Raw genomic sequence first — 25,570 nt, 5'->3', positions numbered from 1 at the left:
AGGGGAGAGGTTGGGGAGAGAGAGAGTTTAGAGAGAGAGTGGAGAGAGAGAGGAGAGAGAGTAGAAAGAGGGACTGACTGACTGAGAGACTGACTGACAGAGAAAGACTGAGAGAGAGACTGACTGACTGAGAGAGAGACTGACTGACTGAGAGAGACTGACTGACTGACTGTGAGAGAATGACTGACTGAGAGACAGTGACAGAGAGAGACTGACTGACTGACAGAGAGAGACTGACTGACTGACTGACTGATAGAGAAAGACTGACTGGATGACCAAGAGAGAGACTGACTGACTAAGATAGAGAGAGACTGACTGACTGAGAGAGAAACAGAGACTGACAGACTGACTAAGAGAGTGACTGACTGAGCGAGACTGACTGACTGAGAGAGAGAGACTGACTGACTGACTGACAGAGAAAGACTGACTGACTGACAGAGAGAGAAAGACTGACTAACTGACAGAGAGAGAGAGAGACTGACTGACTAAGAGAGAGAGAAACTGACTGACTGGGGAGATAGAGAGCGACCGACTGAGAGAGAGAGAGTGACTGACTTAGAGAGATGACTGACTGAGAGAGAGAGAGAGAGAGAGAGAGAAACTGACTCACTGACTGACACAGAGAGAAAGACTGACTGACTGACTGACTAAGAGAGAGAGAGACTGACTGACAGAGAGAGAGAGAGAGAGAGAGAGAGAGAGAGAGAGAGATAGAGAGAGAGAGAGAGACTGACTGACTAAGAGAGGGATAGAGACTGATTGACTGAGAGAGAGTGTTATGGAATTGTGGTCAAAGTGTGTATGAAGCTATTCAATGCCTCGTAAGACTGCTATTGTCAGCTAATAAAAATGTATTATCAAAATGTGTTCTTTGTAGTTACATCTGCTTTTGAAATAAAGCATTGTCGCATTGTCTAATGTTTTAAAATGGGTTTGATTTTTTTACTCTAGCCCCGCCCCTCCACCCACTGACCCCACCCCTACCGGTGTGGCCCTCGGCCACAAACCACACTGTAATTTTGGCCCCCGACAGAAAGTTTGTGAGTTCCCATGATAAATAGTGCCAATCGTGAACATGCTTGCATTCAATTTACAGACACAGACCACCTACCTAAGACTTCTTCTGCCACATAACACACACCCTTCCTGTCATGAAAGTCTATCTACACAAGCTGTGGTTGACACTCATGTCACTAGCGACTCCCAGACGCAGGTTTTCTCCAGCTCTACAAACTGGCTGTGAGCGCACCAGCTCTCTACAGCTAAGAGCCACCTTATCCACCAACAGGGCAAGTGTGGGAGCGTGAGATTGAAAGAAGGCGGCAGAAGGAGAGGTAGCAAGAGGTGACAATTCACAACTGAAGAAAAGCATTTTTTTCCCTTATGCTTTGGTTTTTGATAGAACCTCTCCAACCCCGGATTTCCACACTAAGGGTAACAACATTTTTAGGAAACTTCACAATATCTAACCATCTTTTATTGCTGTCAACAGAACAAGGTGAGAGCTGAGAAGGAGGAAATTGCATCTGAGATTCACCAACTCCGCCAGCTCTTGAGAGATAAAGAGCAGATACTGTACTGGAGACTGGAGGAGTTGAATAAGAAAATTTCCATGGTAGAAAATGCAAATATCTCCAAACTGTCCAATCAAATCGCCTCTCTCAATTCCCTGATAACAGATCTAGAAAAGAAATGCAAGGAATCAGCGTTGGACCTCCTGAAGGTGAGCCAAAGCTTGATACATATGATACAATACAAAAGTGTTACATTCATATCGTGTGTACAGAGTGAAATGCAATACAGGCATGCGCATGATCTCTAGGCTGGGTGAATGCACTGTGACCTCTTGTAATCTGAGAGCCCAACACAGGAAACAGGCATGAAGAGTGCACACTGATTTCATGTATTCTGGCATTCCTGCACAATAAACAAAGTCATTATACATGACCTCTTTCATCTTGATAGCCCAACACAATATACAGACAGGTTCAGTTTACTTGGAGCCCTTGTTTGCAAAACATAAGGACAGGGCACTCTTGTATGTTCACAGGTCAACAAAACATAGAAACAGGCTCAATTTTAAGTGACCCCTGGTTTGATGGCAGCCCTACACAATAGACAGACATGCCTCACTACATGGAACCTGTTAGATTTTGGGGTCTCTACTTGGCAGAGGTAGGTACCTGTGACCAAATAGGGACCCTTGCATCTAGTCAGTGTAAGGGTGATACACCATTAAAATAAGACCTATTCAGGCCCCAGGTGCAACTCCTCCCACCCATCTACATGGAGATCTCGCTATTCAGCCCAGTGCTGACTCACCCTGTCTTCTGGAATCCCGTAGCCCTTGTCACTCAAACTCCAGACAAGGGATGCACAACCTAGCAGAGGCAGGCTTGGATAGTTAGGCAAGAAATTACCTACTTTCTAAAAGTGGAATTTTCAAACACAGAATATTAAAACCAACTCCACTAAAATATGTATTTTATCATTCCGAGTTCAGGCATACTAAACTCAAATGTCTACCTAATTCCCTGAGTCAGTTAGGATTATAAAATGTTACAATCAAACTGCCCATTCTAGCCTGTGGGTAACAGGTAGCCTTGCAATAGTGAAAAACAAAATAGGCTACAATTCACCATCAGGACATGCCATACACATCAGGGCATGTCCTACATTTTACCTACAATGCACCTTGCCCTTGGCCCTACCATAGGGGTGACTAATATACAGAAAAGGGAAAGTTTAGGGACTGGCAAGTGGGTGCACTTGCCAAGTCGACATGGCAGTCCCAGACTGCACACAGGCTCTGCAATGGCAGGCCTGAGACACACTTTACATGCTGCTTCTGTGTGTGGCACAACCAGTGCTGCAAGCCCACCAGCAGCATTTGGTTTACAAGCCCTGTGCACACGCAGTGCACTGTACTAGGGTCTGACAAGTAAACCAAACTAGCCAATCATGGAGTCAGTAATCCATACATCAATTTACCATAGGGAGAGCATATGCACTCTAGCACTGGTCAGCAGCCAAAAAGTGCTGAGAGTCATAAAACCAACAAAAACAGGTCAGAAAAAATACAGGAGGAAAGCAAAAAGTTCAGGGATGACCCTGCAAAAAGGGCCAAGTCCAACACAACCCCCTTCCAGCCAAAACGCATGGTAGACCAATCACTACCTTGATGGGCTTCTCTGCTTTGGACTATAGAACATGGACTTTGGCCCGCAAATGCAGGGGCAAACTCCAGTTCTACGCCAATCTGATCCTATGTGGATTCCTCTGTCCATATTCTCAGGGCCCACAATGCTAACCCATAGGGAACCCTTCTGCTCACCTATGGACACCACCTGTGCAGCACCTAACCTTAGCTTGCACACATGTTTGTTCCAACAGACAGACAGCAAGCCACAGTGGCCACTGACAGTAGTCAGTGATGAGACCCAGACCTTATGCCTCTCAGGTCTCTCAAACCTCTGTGGTGTCAGAGGGCGGGGGCAGTAGCCCCATGTGCTTGGCACCCTTTGTCCACTATCCCTCCTGTCAGGTCAGTTGTGGCATCCAGACACTGACCCACCAGCCCCAGGCCTGTACCCGGCAGTGGCTCTCCTACACCCGGTCCTCCTCCTTCGGGCTCTGTACCCTCCCACCTGGAGCAGTACCCCCTTCCAGAATTGTTAGGGTGCCTGTAGCAGGTGTCCTGCACAATTCGCCCCCCAAGTTCAGGGGTTCTATTCTTCAACTGGGATCCCAGCATAGGGGCTGTACCCTTAGACTGGGCAGAGGTCAGGGGTGAGGCTTCCCTCTCCCCACCCCCCTTTCTGGAGTCCTGCACCTTCCCACCTGGAGATGTGCCCCCACAAGACAAACTGGTAGGGGCTCTGTTAGCAGTTGCCCCTTCCTCCAGGTCAGGGGGGACACCCTGAACCTGGCCCTCCAACCTATGGTCTAAACCCTCCAGTTGAACCGGGGTCAGAGGCGAGGACTCCCTCCCTCTGCTTCCCCTTCCAGAGTTCTGCACCCTTCCACTTGGAGTGGCACCACCAGAAGACAAACTGATAGGGACACTGATTACAGTAGCCCCCTCATCCAGGTCAGCGGTGACACACTGAACCTGGCCCTCCAACCCAGGGTATGTACCCTTAGGCTGGACCTGTGCCTGGCAACACAGGACTTCCGGAGGGGTACACCAACCCCCCCAAAGGAAATGCAATCCTCTAGAGGTGTGTAAGAGTCTGCCTGGCGCGGTTCTCCAGCCTCCTGTCTACCTGACAGAGCATTAAGACCCTCCAGGCCAGAAGCGGCATCACCATGGTCACTCCTTGGAGACTCAGCCCTTCTGGCTGGCCCCTGACCCACTGTTTCTTCCACTGGGGACTCTCCCCCTCTCACCCCACAATCTGGACTTCTGCACCCTCCACTTAGGAGTGGCACTCCAGAAAACCAGAACTGACGGAGGTCACCAGAACTGACGGAGGTCCAGAACTGACGGAGGTCCACTTACAGACACTTCATGTTCTCCTGACACTAGGTGATCCCCCATTGGACTACTACTAACGTCTCGGCTCCCTACCAGGTGTTCCTTTAAGGAACCATCCAGGTCCTGAGACTGAGGTTGGGGCACTTTGGGATGCATCCCATTCTCACTCCTTCTCCTTGGAGACAGGACGTGAGGCCCGACAACCCTCCCACTACAACGGGACCTAGCTGGGCTACTCTAAACCTCTCCCACCACTCTGGGTTGGAAGATACCTGAGCCACTCCTCTTAGGTTCACTCCCAATGCCTCTCCAGAGCCTCTGGAATCCACCAAAGTGTCTTCCTCCAATGTGAGCTCCTTGGGGTCAGAGAACTCGCTCTCCAAAAGGTGTTGGAATAGTTCTGGAAAACAGGGACTTACAATATGGTCTCCCACGATTGGATAATGCATCCCCCTACCAGGGTTAACTAAACTATCCTTCACCTCTCAATTCAGTGCCTTGCACACATACTTCACACCACTCTCTTGAGATTGGCAAGACAGGATCTGTCTGTCTCTGTCACTCAACCCACACTCTTCTGGGCGGTCTTCACACCCATATACAGGACTTTGGGGGAACCCCTTTCCCTGTACCTCTCATCTAGAGTCAGTAGAGTGTCCCTCCCACCACTAAGACCATGAACCCCTGTGTCAGTTTCCCCATTTACCTCAGAGACACTGCGCACTACTGGAGCTATCTCATGTCCTTGAACCTCCTGGTGTATGTCAACCCCCTCCTTCAAGTCAGGCTCCATATCTCTAGGCGTGTGTACTATTCCATCAGCACTAGGAAATTCAATTTCGCTGCCACCATCTGAGCTGGATTCCACCTCCAACTCAGCAAAGCTCACACACATTTATTTTTTCTGGGTTGAGACCCTCATGGCCTCAAGCCTCTCAAGCTCCACATCAAGCTCCCTCATTCTCAACTCATGCTCAAACTGCATTCTCTTTTCCTCTAGGGCTAAGTTCCTAGTATGCAACTCAAATTCTAACTACTCATTCAACTTGAGCTTGGTCAACTCCATCTCATGCATCCTACTCTTTTTCCTGTCCTCCAGCTCTTCTGGGGACAGGCCCTTGGCAGAAACACTGCTACCTACTGGGGAAGGGGCTCTCCTCCCCCCAGGACCCAATGGCCCTTCCAGCTGCTCATCTGCATTCTCAGCCCCCTCCACATGCTCAGGGGTGTGCCTTGCTTCCACCCAGGCCCTCAGCGCCTTTTGGAACTCATCCTTCTTGGAGAGACAGGTCATAGCAACTTTAAACCTCCTGCAGAAGTGCTTCAGCTGTTTTACATTGTAGCTTTCTAGTTTCTCCTCTTCAAAATCATAATCCACAGATGCAATGGATGCTGTTTTACTCATGGTGATTAAACTTGGCAGTTCTTGGCAAAAATAGGAAATCCCAGGAAAAACAATCAACCAAAAGTATGTGGTAGAGTTTGGGCTGCACTCACTAGTAGTGTCCACAAATCACTGTATATGAGTCACAAATGCAGTGTCCAAATCCTCACCGCTGACAACCAATGTTAGATTTGGGGGTCTCTAGTTGGCAGAGGAAGGTACCTGTGACCAAATAGGAACCCTTGCGTCTAGTCAGGGTAAGGGGGATAAGCTACTAAAATAACCCCTGGTCACCCCCTTGGTAGTTTGGCACGAGCAGACAGGCTTATCTCAGAGGCAGTGCGTAAAGCTTTTGTGAACACATACAGTAACCCAGTCACAACACTACAGATGAGCACCACACAAGTTGTAGTATAAAAATATGTACTTTTATATAGACTTAACACAAGACCACAAACGACAAAAATCCACAATACTGTACTTAAAAAATCGTAGAAATTGCTTAGTTCTCTTTTAGATGGTAAATGCGACACTTTGAGTTCAATGTACCTTTGGATGCTTAACGCTATACAATGAAAGTGTTGCAGGGAAGGTGATGCATCGGTTCCTTACATGCAAGAATGGTGATGCGTCAGGTCCCTACTGCTGTGTAGGGGATGCGTCAGTTCTTCTCAGCGTGGGGAAGTGATGCGTCAGTTTCTTACTGCTCTTCCGTGGCGATGTGACCAGCAATGCCGTGATGCGATGAAGATCCGGTGCAATGAAACAAAATGGCGTCTTCTCCTTGATGCAACACGATGCATGCACGTCCGACTGCCGTGCGGAGACTCAACAATTCTTCTGAGCCACAACAGGCCCTGTGACACGCTTCTCCGGTGATGCGACAACCCCGGCTGCGGTGGTGACCCGCTTCTTCATCTTGAGTCGCGTTTCCAGTTCCCTGCGACATACAGTCTCTTGGAAAGTCCCGCACCGCAGCAGGCACTTCCAATTCCCAGAACGGGAACTCAAGGGAGCTGGTTGGTGAAGTCTGTTGTCCCTGAGACTTCAGCAGGAGGCAAGCTCTGTCTCAGGCCCTTGGAGATCCTTCACAAGTTGATGAAAGTACACACACAGTTCCTTTCTCCTTTCTTTGGCAGTCAGGCAACCAATGCAGGCCAATCCCCCCGTAGGGATAGTCTCCTCCTCAGTTTCTCTGGTTCCTCTCCTCAGCAAAGGTTCTTCTTGTTTCCCCAAAAGTGATCTAAAGTTCTGCAGTCTGGGTCCCCATATTTATACTAACAAATCCTTTGTCCTCTGAAGGCAGAGGGTCCTGTACCCAGTCCAAACCAGTTCTGTGCAGTCCTGGGGCACTTTGTTGACAAAACTCCTTCTTACTTTCACAGTGTAGGCCAGGGACATCAGACGCATCACAGGAGGTGGAGCCAGCATTGTGGAAGGCAGGCAGGAACAGCCCTATTCAGGCCCCAGGTGCAACTCCTCCCACCCATCTACATGCAGATCTCCCTATTTAGCCAGGTGCTGACTCACCCTGTCTCTTGGAATCCCCCAGCCCCTGTCACTCAAACTCCAGACAAGGAATACACAACCTAGCAGAGGCAGGCTTGGATAGTTAGGCAAGAAAATACCTACTTTCTAAAAGTGGTATTTTCAAACACAGACTGTTAAAACCAACTTCACTAAAAGATGTATTTTATCCTTCTGAGGAGTTCAGGCATACTAAACTTGAATTCCTACCTATGTCCCTGAGTTAGTTAGGATTATAAGATATTACAATCAAACTGGCCATTCTGGCCCATTGCGAACAGGTAGCCGTGCAATAGTGAAAAACGAAATAGGCTGTAATTTACTATCAGGACATGCCACACACATCAGGGCATGTCCTACCTTTTACCTACAATGCACCCTGCCATTTGGCCTACCATAGGGGTGATTAATATGATGGAAAGGGAGGGTTTAGGGACTGGCAAGTGGGTGCACTTGCCAAGTCGACATGGCAGTCCCAGACTGCACACAGGCTCTGCAATGGCAGGCCTGAGACGCACTTTACAGGCTGCTTCTGAGGGTGGCACAAAGAGTGCTGCAAGCCCATCAGCAGCATTTGGTTTACAAGCCCTGGGTACACACAGTGCACTGTACTAGGTTGTGACAAGTAAACCAAACCAGCCAATCATGGAGTCACTAATCCATACATCAATTTACCATAGGAGAGTATATGCACGTTAGCAATGTTCAGCAGTGAAAAAGTGCCCAGAGTCATAAAACCAACAAAAACAGGTCAGAAAAAATACAAGAGGAAGGCAAAAAGTTCAGGGATGACCCTGCAAAAAGGGCCAAGTCCAACAGAACCCTTGTATGTTCACAGGGCAATTCAACACAGAGGTAGGCCATTTCACAGTGAGCCATGGGTTGATGACAGCCCAACATAATATATAGACATGTTTAGTTTGAATTCAATGCTTGTATGCTCAGAAGCCAATGCAACTGTGAAATAGGGTCAATTCACGGTGATCCCCTGGTACAAAGGTATCTCCACACAATAAGCAGACAGGTTCTATTTACATGTATCCTTATATTCTGATAGCCCCACTCATGACGCAGACAGAGACAATTTACAGCGATTTCTTGTATTCATACAGCAAAACATGATGGGTCAATGTACAGGGACTCCCTATATGGTGACAGCACAATAATATACACTGATAAGTTCCATTTATAGTACCCATTGTATGATGACAGCCTTATACAAAAAGCTGTGCTGTCTTGGAAATCATTCATAACATCACAGACTGCGATATAATTTGACCCTATTCAGAATATCAAAGATTTAGCCATGTGACTCCAAATAAGACGATGAAAGCTTGCTGTCATGTGACCACATTGAGAATATCACAGCCTGATGTCATGTGACCGCATTCAGAAAATGACAGCCTGATGTCATTTGACCGCATTCAGAATATCACATCCTGATGTAATGTGACCCAATTCAGAGTATAACTGCTTCCTATCACAGTCTGATGTCATGAGACCACATTCAGAGTATCACAGCTTGCTGTCATGAAACCACATTCAGAATATCACAGCCTGATGCCATGCAACCATATTCAGAGTATCACAGCCTGATGTCATAAGAGCACATTCAGAGTATCACAGCCTGATTTTTTTTTGTTGACATTTGTTTTATTGTTGCATTAAAGTATACAAGTACAGTGTAAATGATCTACTGACGTGGCCTCAACATTCAGCCACGAACAGCCAAGCGCGCAACGTTTTCTTGTTTTTATACAACTGGTGCAAAATTACAATTTCCAAGGATAATCAGTGTAAATCGTACATATATGTTCGCAGGTCGGGAAGCAGCGAGTCTGCACTCCTAATGGGGCATTGGGTAACTGCAGGTATGTAGGATCCCGCCTCGAAAGCGTAGGATCGAGGTCTGTACTGTTCATACAGTGGAGGCACCTAAGAACAAGGGGAACAAAACTGTGGGAGAGAAGCATGTGGGCGCTGGCAGGGTCCAAGTAGGAGGATGCTGGCGACGGGCGTCGGGGAGGGGGGGATTTTCACGGGGCCAGTCAGTCTACGCTCCGAGCAGAGTATCACAGCCTGATGTGCTACAGCGGAACTCCCAAAAATATTTCTAATCAGCATCACCTTTTGCCTGAAACCTCCTAACACATATTCATACGTCAGTGGGGCCCATAACGCTGCACATTTACTCTGTTCACTTAATTCGGCTTCAAGGATTTTGGTGAAACACATAGGAGTAACGCTGTAACATTTGGCGGAGTGTCTAAACCCATTTAACCAATTATTATTTACACTTACAGTTTTATACGATTTACCATGGTTTTAATCAAACATGAATTTTATTCAGACACACCACCATAGTGACAATGGATCTGCTAGAAAGAAAATCAGGCATAGGAAAATCACAAGACCAGCTTTAATATTCCATTTTCCCAATTTTATTAAAAGCAACATTTTAATATGTCTGATGATTAGGCATTGATTCATTCTTTATTCAGCAAAGATTTTAAACTTTATTTAAAAAAATGATCATTTTATTTAGAGCTCAGAAAACAGTTGTTTATTTAGAAGTCAGTTAAAAGTTTAGCAAAGAATAGATAGTTCCAAATTCATTCTCTCCTAACATCCCTAACTAACGCCCTCATCTTATCCTTCAGTCCTGCAAAGAAAACAAGAAATAAGTCAAAGTATCTTACATCCAGGAATTGATCTGCAATCCGACAGCACTTATTTATTTATTTATTTAGCAATTTGTATAGCGCCTGGTGACCCGAGGGCATCCCCGCGCTGTTAACAATGAGTCCTACTGAGGGGGAGAGAGGTGGAGGGTTTATTTAGGGAATAGAAGGGTTTTAAGTTTTTTCCTGAATGTCAGGTGGTTGGGCTCCAGTCTGAGGGAGCGTGGGAGAGAATTCCACCCAGTGGACGCTTTGACAGAAAAACGTCGGCCTCCAGTACGTGTTTTCTTGAATTTAGGGATGTTGGCCAGGTGCTCGTTCTCCGACCGTAGGGCCCTTGGTGCAATGTAGGGGGTGACCAGGCCCCTAAGGATCGCAGGTCCCGATCCATTGATTAGTTTATGGGCCGTGCACATGGCCTTAAACTCCACCCTTTGGCGGACTGGCAGCCAGTGCAGCGCCTTGATGGCGGGTTTAGCGGATACTCTAGGAGGAACGCTCATGATTAGGCGGGCTGCAGCGTTCTGGGTTCTTTGCAGTCTCGCTAATGTGGCTTCCGGCGCACCAAGGTACACCAGGTTGCTGTAGTCTAGCCGAGACAATATGAGGCCCTGTACAAGTAGTTTCCTGGACACGGGCGGTAGGAGGGGGAGAATTTTGCGAACAGTTCGCAGAAGCCCAAGACAGGTTCCGGCGGTTTTGGCCGCTTGGGTCTTCATTGAAAGGGCGGGTTCTAGCCAGACTCCGAGGGTCTTGATTTCGTGTTTCGGGGAGGGGATTTCCCCGAACACGTCTGGCCAGATTGCCGGGGGGATGGTCGCCCATTGTTTGCCCATGAGCATCACCTCGGTTTTGGAACCGTTGAGTTTTAATGACGATTCACACATCCACCCGTGAATTTCGGTGAGACAGTTTGGTAATTTGTCTGGGTGGTCGTCAAGTTGGGAGAGGGAGACGACCAATTGTGTGTCGTCAGCGTAGCTCACGATTTTTATCCCGTATGGTGTAACCACATCTTCCAAGGGGGCCATGTACACATTAAAAAGTGTGGGGCTCAGGGAGGAGCCCTGAGGAACCCCGCTGGTGAGTGGGAGTGTGGCCGAGTGGAATTCGCCGTCCCAAACCTGGAACGTGCGTCCAGTGAGAAAGGACTCTATCCATTTGAGTGCCATCCCTGTGATCCCTGCTGTAGCCAGTCGGTGAAGGAGGACCTGGTGATTAACCGTGTCAAAGGCGGCACTCAGATCCAGGAGGATCACTGCCACTGATCCCCCTGAGTCTAGAATGCGCCTTGCTTCCTCGATGACGGCCAGCAGGGCGGTGTCTGTGCCGTGTCCCGGACGGAACCCGGTTTGGGATTGCCGCAGGATGTTATTAGTCTCGAGAAATCTGGAGAGTTGACTATTCACCAGTTTCTCGGTGATCTTGCTAATCCCTGGGAGGAGTGATATGGGCCGGTAGTTTGCCATATCAGATGGGTCGAGCTGAGGTTTTTTTAGGAGAGCCTTCACCACTGCATTTTTCCAGCTGTGGGGGACTGATCAAGAGGAAATCGAAAAAGCGACACCCTCTAAGCAAAATCAGGGCTTTTTATACACTAATTTCCTAACTTAATCTATCTAAAAAGTATCTAACATCACCAATTCGGGTTCTGATTGGACAATTTGGAATGAGTGAGCATCTTCTCACCATTATAACATCATATTCACGGTGAATCAGCGAAATCATAAAGGGGTATTGTTTAGGACAGTCTTTGGACTGGTCACTTCCTTGACTCGCAACGTCTCATCACTTTCCCACGTTTGGAACACTCGACTGTCCATATTTTGGCAACCATCCTGGCTTGCAGGGCAAGGCAGCCTTGAACTTCCCATCCGAGTACAGGCAGCTCACTCTCGCTGGAAGGCTTTGGGCACGCATGCGCAGTCCAGCACTTGCTCGCAGTTAGCCAGAGCAACCATGTTTTTGTAGGCCTCAGGGCCACTTTTGGAACTATCATAGATACAAACACAAATTCATGTTAAATATGGAACTAAAGCCCTTCTGTTTACCTCCCACCATACTAATGTTTCCCTATTAGTTATTACCTAGCAGGTAAGCCACATAAATGCGTTTTATACTTACATATCTGACGACTTTCTAGGACAATAACGTGTACAGTAAGCACATTCATATTGCGTTTATTTATTTTTAAGCTGTGCATTAGTTCACAACACGATAACAATACAAGTTAGTTAATTGTATTGCTTCATGCAGGGAAAATTAGTATTCCCACGTGTTCATGTATGTGCATCTTATACTATTGTTGATTAATTCACCATAACACACTATTAGTAAATGTTAACGTTATGGAACATTGACTTGACAAGGGGTACACAAAATTTTGTTTTGCCACCTTCCTCCATCACTTCCGTCAACTGATGATTTTATCACCAAATATCTCTCAAAATTTGGGAAAATTTTGCAGAACATGTTTCGAATTCTTCATTTTAGTACCATCTACACTCTAGTATCTTTCTCCTTTGAATCTTTAAAAATCTTCTCTCTGATTTCTTCAATTTATATTTCATTCTTTTCTCTTTCCCTTGCATTTCGTTCTTAAATTGTCTTCTTTATTGCCTTTCTAACATCTCTCCTACCTTTGCATATACAGCATAATCTTATCAGGAAAATTACTATCACAAAAATTGTTATTGGAATTAGTATTTTACCTATAATTGAACTATCTATTTCTTGAAACCAATGCTTAATTGCTGAGAAACTTTTGCCTAACTTTTCAAGGACACCTTCAACCTCCAGTGGTTCAATTTCTTTATGTAAATCTGTTATATTTATAATGTACTTTTCAAGATTCTGACTTTTATCTGGGATATACGTACAACAATGTTGCACCTTTAAAATCCCACAGACTCCTCCCTCTTTTGCTAAAATGATATCAAGGGCAAGTCGATTTTGCATTACCATAGCTCTCATAGCAACCATTTCAGTATTAACCATCAGGAATCCTCCTGCTGTGTCTGTTGATAATCGATCGACTGTTGTGGACAATTTTCTGATTCTATTTGCATTAAACAAAATTCACACTGCTGGTATCAGTGCTCCAAATACATCACCTATTATTTCTAATACACTCTCTTTTCTTTTTCAACTTAAGACTTTACCTATCTCATGCTTTCCGTTAGTACCTCTATCTACATGGAAATTTTTAGGAAAGACCAAGCCCACATAACAGGTCCCATACCAGTGATTAGGCAAACTATAGTAAGCTCTATTCACACAAATAATATAAATTCCCGGAAAAACAGGATCATCTCCTCCTTTCAATCCCCAACCCTCTATAATTCTATAGGTGTCTTTGCATTGACCTACACCCACAAAATAATTTTTCGTACATCGAATTATCTCTTCTAATACAAAATTTCCCTAACATCGGAGTTTCAATGTTTATTTCTACATTCACATGTTTATCCTTCAGATTCTCATCATCAAATGTCCAGTATTTAGATTTTACATGTTTCACTTTCTCATTTCGTTTGTAAGCAATTCTTCTTTCCTCAACCATATTCAGAAAAGCCTTCTCTTCAATTCTCTTTTTACATGTCAAATTATTGTTAAAAGCATACTCATGTGTCAGCTCATCTAATTCTAAGAAATACTCTCCCGTCTCTTTTGCAGGTTTCCTTTTGTTCAATGCACCATCAATTTTTAATTTTGCAAATATTTCATCTACATTGGAATAATGATATTCAAATTTCCCAGTCTGATAAAACAAGCTTGCAATTACACTACAAGTCACTCCATATGTGAGAGGAAGGTGGTGATAGGTCACCCCTTCAGACACTGATGCTGGCAATTTTACACAAACGTAACAATCATCAACATTCATAGTTTTAATATACTCCAGTAATAACTTTGAAAATGTATTCTTTGTGTAGTCACTAATTGACCTATCTTGATGTAACTCTGGTTTGTACACATGAACCTCGTGTACTTTTTCTTTCTCACTTGGCTTATTTAGACTCACATTTGGCTTCAATTTCGTTAAACTATCTTGAAAAGGAATAACAATAGCTAAAATTACCCATAATATTATCAACAATCCCATACATATTGAGCCACATTTATTTATTTAGTATATTTGTAGAGCGCAAAACCTGTCACACAAAGGGCATCCTGGCGCTTGATCTAGAACCATAGACTTTAACAAACTCAGGCCATTTATGGAAACAGGTGGATTTTTAATGCTTTTCTAAAAGGAAGGTAGTCCTTGTGGCTTCTCAGAGAGAGTGGCAAGGAGTTCCAAAGTTTGGCCGCTGTGACCCTGAAGGAGCGGCCACCCATCCTCACTCTGTGAAACCTCGGAACTACAAGAAGATGCGCCGAAGAAGAGCGGAGGGGCCGCGAAGCAGAGTACCATGCAAACATCTTTTGCAAAGGAATGGGGCCCTGTTGGTGAACAGCTTTAAACACAAGACACGCAGCTTTATATTGTACCCGCAGATGAACCGGGAGCCAGTGTAGGTCTCTTAAAGCAAGAGTGGAGGAGCTGGACCTAGGGCGAGAGAGAGCAAGTTTGGCGGCCATGTTTTGCACCCGCTGTAGCTTACCGGTCAGGTTTTTTGGGGCCTCCAAAAGAAGCCCATTGCAGTAGTCGAGGCGACTTAATATGGTCCCACGAACTACTTCCGGCCTTGCTTGAGCGGGGAGGGCAAAACCTTGCGCAGCATGCGCAGCAGCATCATACACGTAGAAGTGGTTTTATTGACGTGTATGTCAAGCTGTAGGTTAGGGCCAAAAATCACCCCCAAATTACGGGCTGATTCCGCCGCCAGTACTGGCTCAAGGAAGGTACTAGGCCAAAAGTTCTCTGGGAGTGCCCGCGGAATCCGGTCGATGGAACAATGGAGTACCTCCGTCTTGGAGCTATTAAATTGTAGGGAATTAGCTCGTAGCCAGTCTGCTGTGGCTGCCATGCAGCGATGGAAAGTATCCAGCAAGACCGCATTATTCCCTTCCAAAGAAAAGACCAGCTGGGTGTCATCGGCATAATTAAATGCCGAGACACCGAAAGATTTTATTAGCTGGACTAAGGGACGGAGGTACAAGTTAAAGAGTATAGGGCTGATGGCCGAGCCCTGTGGGACCCCCTGTCCTACACTCCTTGGCTCAGAGCTGAATGGTGGAAGTGAAACCAACTGTTGCCTGCCACCAAGATAGGATGTCAGCCAATCTCTTGCCCCCTCAGTGACCCCGCACTCCTCCAGTCTCCTGACAAGGGTCCGATGGCAGACCGTGTCGAGCAGCACTAAAAAGGCTGCCCGACCACTGTCGACACGCGAACGAAGATTGTCCAACACGGTCACCAGCACGGACTCCGTCCCGTGTCCGGGGCGGAAGCCAAACTGGTCCTCATCGAGCCAGCCGATGTTCTCCAGGAAACCTGAGAGTGAACGAGTCACCCATTTTTCCAGAATCTTGATCGGAAAAGGGAGCAAGGAAATAGGCCTGTAGTTGGAAAGACAGGCAGGGTCCAAAGTGGGCTTTTTAAGCAGAGGTGACACTACTGCTAATTTCCAGCATTCTGGCACCGATGCCGACTCCAAAGATTGGAGACAGATCGAGTACAAAGGCAAGAAAAGATCTGCGTGGAAAGCCTTCCAGAATTTGGGGGGCAGTGGGTCGAGCGGGGACCCCGAGGACACCGTATGTGCCACCTTACAGAATTCCTCGAAGGAAGGGCAAGGAAAAAACCTTAGTTGGGGTCGACTGGAGGGGGTAACCGGAGCTACCAAACTAAGGTCAGGGGCATTGAGCTGGGGTCGACTGGATGGACTGCCCGGAGCTCCCAGACCCAGGTCATCACCAACCGTCTGGGGTCGACTGGGCGGACCCACCGGAGCTCCCACACCCAGGGCTCCCAAGGTGCAAACAGAGCCAGTCGGCTGGGGTCGACTGGGTGAGCTGCCCGGAGCTCCCAGACTCGGGCCAAAGGCATCAGTCCGGGGTCGACTGGGCAGATCAACCGGAGTTCCCATATCCGACACTCTTGGAGGAAGGACGGACGACCGGGGTCGACTGGGTGGCGCGGTCGGAGCTCCCAAGCCAATGCTGGAAGCAGTTGGCTGGGGTCGACTGATCGAGCCAGCCGGAGCTCCCGAGCCGGCGGCAGTAGGTAAAGGGTGCATTAGGCCCTCTAGAATCTTAGCAGTCTTCAGCCTTCAAACATCTACATCATTTTCTAAAAATAGAACATTTTGTTTTGTGGTTACTGATTGCCATATTTCTCTAACACAATTTCTTCGACCTTGGGTCACTTATGAATATATTCCACTCAATTCACTAACAAGTATTCTTCAACCTTGTGTCAATCCTATTCTAAATTATACTATAGTTAAGGTTTTCTAACAAGTTTTCTTCGACCTTATGTCAACTCCGACCTCTTCTTTATTTACAATTTCCGTCTCACAGGACTTCAGAATTTTTTACTTAATATCATATACTTTGAGCACCTATCTCTTTTCTCTTAGTTGACTTCTTTACTCACTTTTCCCAGTCGTCTTTGGGTAGTACAGGTTTTCTTGACTGCTAATAACTTCAACAATGGCTGGTAGGACAATATATGTCCACTCAGGTGATTTATACCTCTGGTTTGGTTGTCTTACTCTTTTTAGTCTTTGGACAATTTCTATTTTCTTACCCAGGGCTTCTTTCTGGCTAGTGATCTCATTCACTTGCTCTTCTGGCTCTTTTGTTTTGTTCACTAGTTTAAATCTCAATCCCCCAGTTTCTTTAGGCCAATTGTCTCCTTTACAGACTTTCTTAGTCTTTGGCTCTACTGTGTTATGTTCCACTCTCCAAGCTCTTTTTCTTGGGCTTTTTCTTAATGGAGTTTCGTCTGAACTGTCATCAGTTTCACTTTCAGTATCTTCAACCGTATCATTGATTATGATTTTCACAATGTCTTTGTCTTCATCAGGCTCAGTTTTCTCTTATGTTACTCTGTTAGGAACACCTTTGTAACTGGTACTTGGAATCTCATCCTTATTTTGAGTTACTTCCTCTTCCCCAGTCTCAGGATTTCCGTTTCTGCTTTCAGAGTTTTCAGATTGCTCTTCAGTTTTCTCCTCTTCAACAACTCTATCTTCACTTTCCTTTGCGTCTTTACTGGTGTCTGTCTTTACCAATTCTCGATCTTCAGATTGATCTTCTGAATCTGGTATTTCCACAACCTCCCTTTCACCTTCACCTTCAGACGCAGAACTGGCTTCTGATACTTCCAGATGTCGACGTTCCTGTATCTTCAGTATCTGGAGTTTTTTCTCGTTCAGCTTCAGAATCATAGTCAGTTGTATTTTCACCGTTGTATGGGTATTCAGGTGCAGGCACACGAATGTTGTGGCTTGCATGCACCCACCTCATCAATCCAGCACACTTGACTGCAGTAGTACTGACCAAAATAACCTGTCGTGGTTTCTGCCACCGAGGTACCAAGCAATTTCTCCTGAGATGCACTTTCACTCAAACCCAGTCTCCAGGGACTAGATCATGAGCTGGATTTTTCTCTTTGGAATTTGACTCAGTTCCCACCTGGTGGAGCACAGAAGTTACCACATCAGACAGATTTTTGCAGTAATCCAGTATGATATCATCATTAATTGTCAACAACTTATCAACAGGTACATAGGCCTGCCTCATCACCCTGCCCATCAAAATCTCATGTGGACTTAGTCCAGTTTTCCTGTCAGGTATGCTTCTTAGTGTCATTAAAGCAAGTGGCAAGGCATCGGGCCACTTAAGTCCTGTTGCTAGACACATTTTTGCAATTCTGTTTTTAATTGTTCCATTCACCTGTTCCACTACTCCTGAAGCCTCAGGTCTGTAAGCACAATGCAGCTTCTGGAGAATGTCCAGAGCTTCACAGATCATCTGCATAAGTTCATTTTGAAAATGAGGGCCTCGGTCTGACTCAATCGTCACCGGGAACCCGAAACGTGGTATTATCTCACGTAAAAACAGTTAAGCAACAGTCAACCCATCGTTCCCTCTCGTGGGGAAAGCTTCCACCCATCGGGAGAACAAACAGATTATTACAAGAATGTACCTAAGCCTGTTGCATGGAGGCAGTTCCACAAAATCCATCTGAACCCTGGTAAATGACCACCCTCCCGTCCTATGGTTCCCAAACTTACAACAGTTCTCCTGTTTGGATTGAATTGCTGATATACCAAACATCTTTGGCACAGGCTTTCAGCAATCATTCTTAACTTGGGATTATACCAAGTCTGTCTAAAAAAAAGGAATCATAACATCTCTACCAATGTGAGTCTGACCATGGTGCATTCGGGCCATGTCTAAGATCATACTATCAGACATTACTGGTCTGTCATCTTTGTAAACCCAAATTTCATCTTCCTCTCTTTGTCTGCATCCTGATTTTAGCCAAATATCTTTTTCCTCTGCTTCTGCCTCTTCCTGTATCTGTTTCACTTCCTTCCAGGTCTCAACTACAGTGGTTAGCATTAAAGGACTCTGAACATGTTCTTCTAACTTTTCTCGATTGATTGAAATTTGATTTTTTCGCACAATGCTTTGCAATTGCATCTACATAATTGTTTCCACGGGTAATGTAATCCTCACTCTTTTTATAGGCTGAACATTTTACAACAGCTATTTTCTCAGGTAGATGGATCACATCTATTAGCGTTTTCACAAATTCAGCATTCCGGATAGGTGTTCCTGCAGGGGTCAAATAACCTCTTTGGGACCAAAGCTGTCCATAATCATGAACAACTCCATAACCGTATTGACTATCAGTCACTATGGTTACTTTCACCTCTTTTCCCAATTCACATGCTCATTTCAAATCAATTAACTCCGCTACTTGAGCAGAATGAATTCCTTTCAGACAAGATGCTTCCAACACCTCTGCCACAGTACAAACAGCATATGCGGCACTTAGAACACCACTCTCAGGCATGATCCATCCACAAACATCACAAAATCTGATTCAGGTAAAGGTTCATCTCTGATATCTGGTTTGGGTTTTGTACAATATTCCAGAACATCCAAACATTTGTGATCAAGTTCACCTCCTACTTATGCTTCAATGGTGTCAGGTAACAATGTAGAAGGATTAACATTTACACATCTGGTAACAGTCACATTCTCTGCTCCCAAAATTATTTTCTCATATTGGGTCATTCTGCTGTTGGTCATATACTGTGTTTTGGCTCTAGTGAGGAGAATCTCCACAGAATGAGGTACATACACCCTCACAGGAAATCCCATCACTATTCCTTCACTTTGCTCCAAACTCACACTAGTAGCTGCTACTGCTTTCAGACATCCTGGCAAAGCTTTTGCTACAGGATCCAAAACAGCTGAGAAATACACAATTGGTTTTCTCAATTTTCCATGTCTCTGAACCAGCACTGACAATGCACATCCTTCTCGCTCACTGCAGTGCAGTTCAAATTCTTTCTCATAACCAGGCATTCCTAAAGCTGGTGCTTCGCACAGTTTCGTTTTTAGCTGTTCAAATGCTTCCATTTCTGTTTTGGTCAAAACAATGGGGTCTCGGATATCTGCTTTTGTCAGTCTCTGTAATGGTTTTGCAATCAATGAAAATCCACTAATCCACCTAACATTCCCAAGAACATTCTCAACTGTCTTTGAGTTTTAGGTGGCTGCATTCCTTGTATCATTTTGATTATTTCTATTGTGACTTGTCTTATTCCTTTAGCAATCTTGTGGCCTAGATATTGTACTTCATTTTGTCAAAACTGCAATTTTGATGGAGACACTTTATGTCCCTTCTCTGCCAAATGATTCAACAATGCTACAGTGTCAGTTACACACGCATCCTTTGTTTTCGATGGAACCAAAAGATCATCAATGTATTGTACCAATACAGACTCTCCAGGCATGCTCAAGTTTTCTAAGGATTTCTTTAGCAGCTGATTAAAAATCGATGGACTCTCATTGTACCCTTGCGGAATTCTACACCATGCTAGGATACGATTTTGGAATCGGAACTCAAAAATTGGTTGGCTTTCTGCATGCAATGGAACAGTAAAGAACGCATTGCGCAGGTCAATCACAGTGTACCATTCTGCATCATGAGGAATTTGGTACAGAATCACTGCTGGATTCAGAACAATTGGACAACATGGGACAACAATTTTATTAAACTTTCTACGGTCTTGCACAATTCTAAATGTTCTGTTAGGCTTTTTCAATCCCATAATTGGTGAATTACAAGGACTGCTTTCTATTTCTCTCAGTATTCCCTGCTCAATCATTTTGTCAATCACTGGAGTTATTCCTTCAATTACTTCTGTAGTCATCTTATACTGAGGTATATTTGGGTAACTCGCACCTTCTTTTACTGTGACTTTTACAGGATTAACACCTTTCATTAAACCTATATAAATACCATACTCCTTCTTTCACTGCCTCTTTCAATTCAACAAGAATCTTTTCTTTGTCAAAAACAGCAAATAGATTATCCTGCTCTGCCTCAATCATGATTATTGTCATTTTATACAAACTATCTTCATCTGGAGTTTGCAATTCTATGCCATCCGGTGAACAGTATATGGCACAGTTCATCTTGCACAATATATCCCTTCCTAACAGATTAGCAGGACTACTATCGCACACCACAAATCGATGCATATCTTTGTAAGTTCCAATTTCTACTTCAACTGGTTTGGTCAATGGAGTTTTTATCTGTCCATTAGCTACACCTATAACGTGAATGGTCTCTCCCGAGAGAGGAAGATTTTGAACTTCCACTGATCTAACAGTAGAATGGGTAGCACCAGTGTCCACTAGGAAAGTTATTTCTACATCATTCACCTTCCCGCTCACAAATGGACCTGACTGATCTACCTCAAGAGTGGCTCCAAGCACAGATTCTTCTTCCTCTCTCAGGCACCGTCAGAAACTTTCATCCGGCTCACTGCCATCCTCCTCTTGTAACCAATACTAAGGACACGCATTCCCTCTTTGCGGTCTTTTTACCTGTTCACCTCCGCTGAATCCTGTCTCTGCACTGTATCTCTGCTGGTTTACACTGTATGGCAGTGGCGGTTGTGGCACCTGACTTTGCTGATTTGCTATCTGCTGTTGTTGCGGTTGCTGTTGGTTTACCTCAAACTGTACCTGCGGATTCAATGATGTATTTTCTCAATTAAGTCTAGGCGGACATTTGCACTCTTTCTTCCAATGCCCTAACTTGCCGCAATTGAAACATGGAAATTTCTTTTTCAATTCATCAATATTCCCTACTAATTTAGGTTTACTTTCAAAACTACCTTGATTTCCTGTATTCTTACTCTCCATTTGTGCTACTTGTTGTTCCGCTACCTTAACTTGTGCCCTCTTGGCTTTCTCTTTCAGCTTTTTCTGTTTTGCATCAATTTCTTCACTGCAATATTTTGCCTGTCTCAGTACTTTGTCTACCAAGCTCGACTGCCATCCTATCATGCTGTGTCTAATCATGTCTGAAATTTCTGGTCTCAAACCATATACAAATCTATATATAAAGTGACTCATGTCCTTTTCATTCAGCTCCTCATAACCGCTATACTGTTTGAAAACTAACAAAAATCTTTCATAGAATGAATGTACAGTTTATTTTGGCTCTTGTGTGGTCCTGTCTATTTTCACCCAATCAGTTTCCTTTGTTGGTATTTTATTTTTCAGCCACACTATCACTTGTTCGTACTTTTGCATTACGTCTGGTGATGGAGCTCCTGTTACTTTATCTATAGGATAATCTTCCCTTGGCCAATCTGCAGATATTTTGCATTCTGTCCATAAGTCTGCTGGCACCACTATGTCAAACAATCCATCCAAATCGATCCATAAAACGTTTGACACTTTTACAAATCTGTCTACTTGTCGATACCATTACACTGGTTTCTCTCTCACCCTAGGAAAATCATTTGTAAATGGAACATGTACATATCCTCCTCCAGGTATCTCTCTGATGGGAAACTCAGTTGTCACTGTCTCTTTTTCCCTGATTGGAAAAGCTAATGTGGATTTATCGCTATTTTCTTCTTTCTTCTTTGCCCACTTAACCCTCCATTTACTTACTTCTCCCCATTTTTGTAACAGCACAATCAAATCTTTTATTTGTGCTAACCTTCCAGCAATATTCATGTTCTCAATGTCTCTTTCTGTAAAATCTACTTGATATGTTTTCTGCAATGATTTTATTTTTGAAAATTCTATTCCATATTCACTTGCCAATTCTTCCAACTGATCATACACTGTTTTAGCCTTCCAGGTTATGCTTGTACACAAAATTATGAGCTCATCATCCTTATACTTTTTTAATCTGTCTGTTCCAATAGTTCCAATGATTAATTCTTCCATGAATACTTTTAATTTTGCCACATCCAGTACTTTTGATTCCTGCTCTTTTAATTTAAAGGTTTTAATCCAATCACTCAATTCTTTATCTGATGGTCCTACAGGTGTTTGCGTTAAATCTATTTTATCCAAACTTCTCTCTGCGGTTCCAGAGTCAGATTCTGCTCCGGTCGAGTATCTGCATGACAAACTTTGATTAAAAGTCAATTCAGGTGGATTTACATTTATATTCCGCCTTATTTCTGACAAATCAGGATAAATATTCTCTTTTATTTTCTGCAGACTCTGTTGTAATGGAATTGTTAAGCTTGGCTCTTTTATTCTTTGATTTTCGAATACTGGTATCACAGGTCCTATTGTTACTGGGACAGTTACTGCTTCCATATTTTTAGTAAGGTTTTGAATGAGTTCATGTGCAGAACGCTCATAATCAGAAATATCTGGCTGTACATCATTTTGCCTTTCAGCACTTAGCACAGTTTTATGCAAGTCATTACTTTGTACAGGAGTACCCGAAATTCGAGCTTCTCCTATCGGTGTACTTGGGATATATCTTGTTTCTACTCTTTCAGGGAATTCTTGGAAATTTGATGGATGTCTTGGTGTTTCACTAACTCTCTCATCTGCTATTGCAGCATTCGGGGTTGTCCATAAAGAACTTGGTTGATATGGTGGAGGCCTCCTATTTAATATTTCCTCCAATACAGCATCCTCTGATTCACTTTCACCAGAACTCTGGTTCCCTATCTCCACATTCTTTTTCTTTTCTGTACATTTCCGTCCCTCATATTCTTCCACTAATGTAACTGGATGCATGCCATCACACATGTTACCATTTCTCCATCTACGCATTCTACTTTCATGTGTTTCTCCCCATAAATCTCGACCTCTACCTCTTGGTCTGATATGTCTGGTTAACCTCTCGCTTTCCAGTTCATGCATTTCATCTTCCCATTCAACCAGTGCCTCAAATTGAGTCGGTCTAGGTCTCGGTTCAAGCCTCATCATCAGATTGGACCCTGATGCTTCATTTGTATTTTGCCAATCTTTGATTGTCATTTAATCTCTCTCGGTAGTGGGGGATAGTGGTCTGTGCAGCACTCCGTCTTCGCAACTGAAGATCTGTTATATTTCCAGTACTTATTGTATATCTCATTGTCAATAGTGAACGCGCGGTTCTTTCCTTTTGGATACACCACTACCGTCTTTTCCTCTCTAACTATTCTATTGTTGTTTCCGTAACCCCAACCTATCACAGGGCGGTTCACACTAATGTACCAATTAGAACACGATACATCACTATAGTGCTTAACCAATAGCTTTTGTTGCTTTTCTTGATGCACCAATCAGCTCCTACTCCGTCTTGGTCACGAGGACTAATCCCAGCGCGACACTTTTGACGTCACCAACGCTCCAGATTCTGCAGCGCTGACTGACCCCTCCTTTACAGGATTTTTCAAGAAGCCGTATTTACAAGATATTTGACAAAATCAGTTAGTAACTTACATAAAAAAATACCATTCGCCTGTTCCGCTAATAAAGTGATAGAATTTTTCAACTACACAAGTATTCTATAACAGGAGTAGACGACGCTTACCTCCTCAGAATTTTAGACTTGTCGATAAAGTAGCACTACCCTCTACCTTACCCTTCTATCAGGCAATAACTAACTTGTTTTTCCAAGAAAGCACATACAGAAATCTTTTTCACCTCCTTAGAGACAATCCCAGAGTTTCACCAGAACGCTTATTGCAATTTCATTTACACACGTTGATACAGAAATCCCTATTCACATACACATGAACTCTGTATCTCCAGTAGGCAGCGCTTACCTCTAGCCCACCACAGAATTCCTCTTTCGTTAGTAAAGTAGACGCCACTCCTTTACCCTTCTATCAAGCTCGAGTTAAGTCCTACTACTCTCCCAGCAGTAAGTTTTAATCAGGATACGCAATGATCCCTGTGCTTGAAGGCTAAGATTTCATAGACTGTCCTCACTATACATGTATCCTTTCACACCTAATGTCCCTAAACAGTGATATGCAACAATACCACTGCAGTATACAACGATACTCCTTTTTTGAAACAGACCAATGCACTGTGCGACTTTACTTGCCACACTTCCTCTGCCTGCAGACAGACACTAGCTTCACGCAATACTTGGAAGCCTTTTCAGAACTACATATAACGTAATGCGAACTCAAAACATGTTAGTCATAATTCTGTACATTAAATTCTATATAGTACTTTTATACATAACCCTAGTTAATTTCCTTAGCAACCATTACTCTGCTACCAAGATATAACTGGTACAGCAGAACTCCAAAAATTGTTTCTAATCAGCATCACCTTTTGCCTGAAACCTCCTAACACATATTCATACGTCAGTGGGGCCCATAACGATGCACATTTACCTTGTTCACTTAATTCGGCTTCAAGGATTTTGGTGAAACACATAGGAGTAATGCTGTAACATTTGGCGGAGTGTCTAAACCTATTTAACCAATTATTATTTACACTTACAGTTTTATACGATTTACCATGGTTTTAATCAAACATGAATTTTATTCAGACACACCACCATAGTGACAATGGATCTGCTAGAAAGAAAATCAGGCGTAGGAAAATCACAAGACCAGCTTTAATATTCCATTTTCCCAATGTTATTTAAAACCAAATTTTAATATGTCTGATAATTAGGCATTGATTAATTCTTTATTCAGCAAAGATTTTAAACTTTATTTCAAAAAATGATCATTTTATTTAGAGCTCAGAAAACAGTTGTTTATTTAGAAGTCAGTTAAAAGTTTAGCAAAGAATAGATAGTTCCAAATTCATTCTCTCCTAACATCCCTAACTAATGCCCTCATCTTATCCTTCAGTCCTGCAAAGAAAACAAGAAATAAGTCAAAGTATCTAACATCCAGGAATCGTCCTGCAATCCGACAGCACTTCCAGAGGAAACCGAAAAAGCGACACCCTCTAAGCAAAATCAGGGGTTTTTATACACTAATTTCCTAACTTAATCTATCTAAAAAGTATCTAACATCACCAATTCGGGTTTTGATTGGACAATTTGGGATGGGTGAGCATCTCCTCACCATTACAACATCACCG

General features: G+C 44.0%; 1 pseudogene across 1 annotated transcript in view; it reads left to right on the top strand.

Moving 5' to 3' along the window:
- The window catches only part of LOC147724981 (E3 ubiquitin-protein ligase TRIM39-like), a 225,609-nt pseudogene that overhangs the window by 96,736 nt on the left and 103,303 nt on the right, over positions 1 to 25,570 (top strand). The window contains exon 4 of the transcript XR_015295280.1: positions 1,493 to 1,723. The product of XR_015295280.1 is annotated as an E3 ubiquitin-protein ligase TRIM39-like (transcript). The remainder of the gene's footprint in view (positions 1 to 1,492; positions 1,724 to 25,570) is intronic.

This window comes from Lissotriton vulgaris, chromosome 4_1 (genome assembly GCF_964263255.1).
Source record: "Lissotriton vulgaris chromosome 4_1, aLisVul1.2, whole genome shotgun sequence".
Classification (NCBI taxonomy): domain Eukaryota; kingdom Metazoa; phylum Chordata; class Amphibia; order Caudata; family Salamandridae; genus Lissotriton; species Lissotriton vulgaris.
Note: the sequence above shows the minus strand (reverse complement) of the source record. Positions and strands in the feature narration are given on the sequence as shown.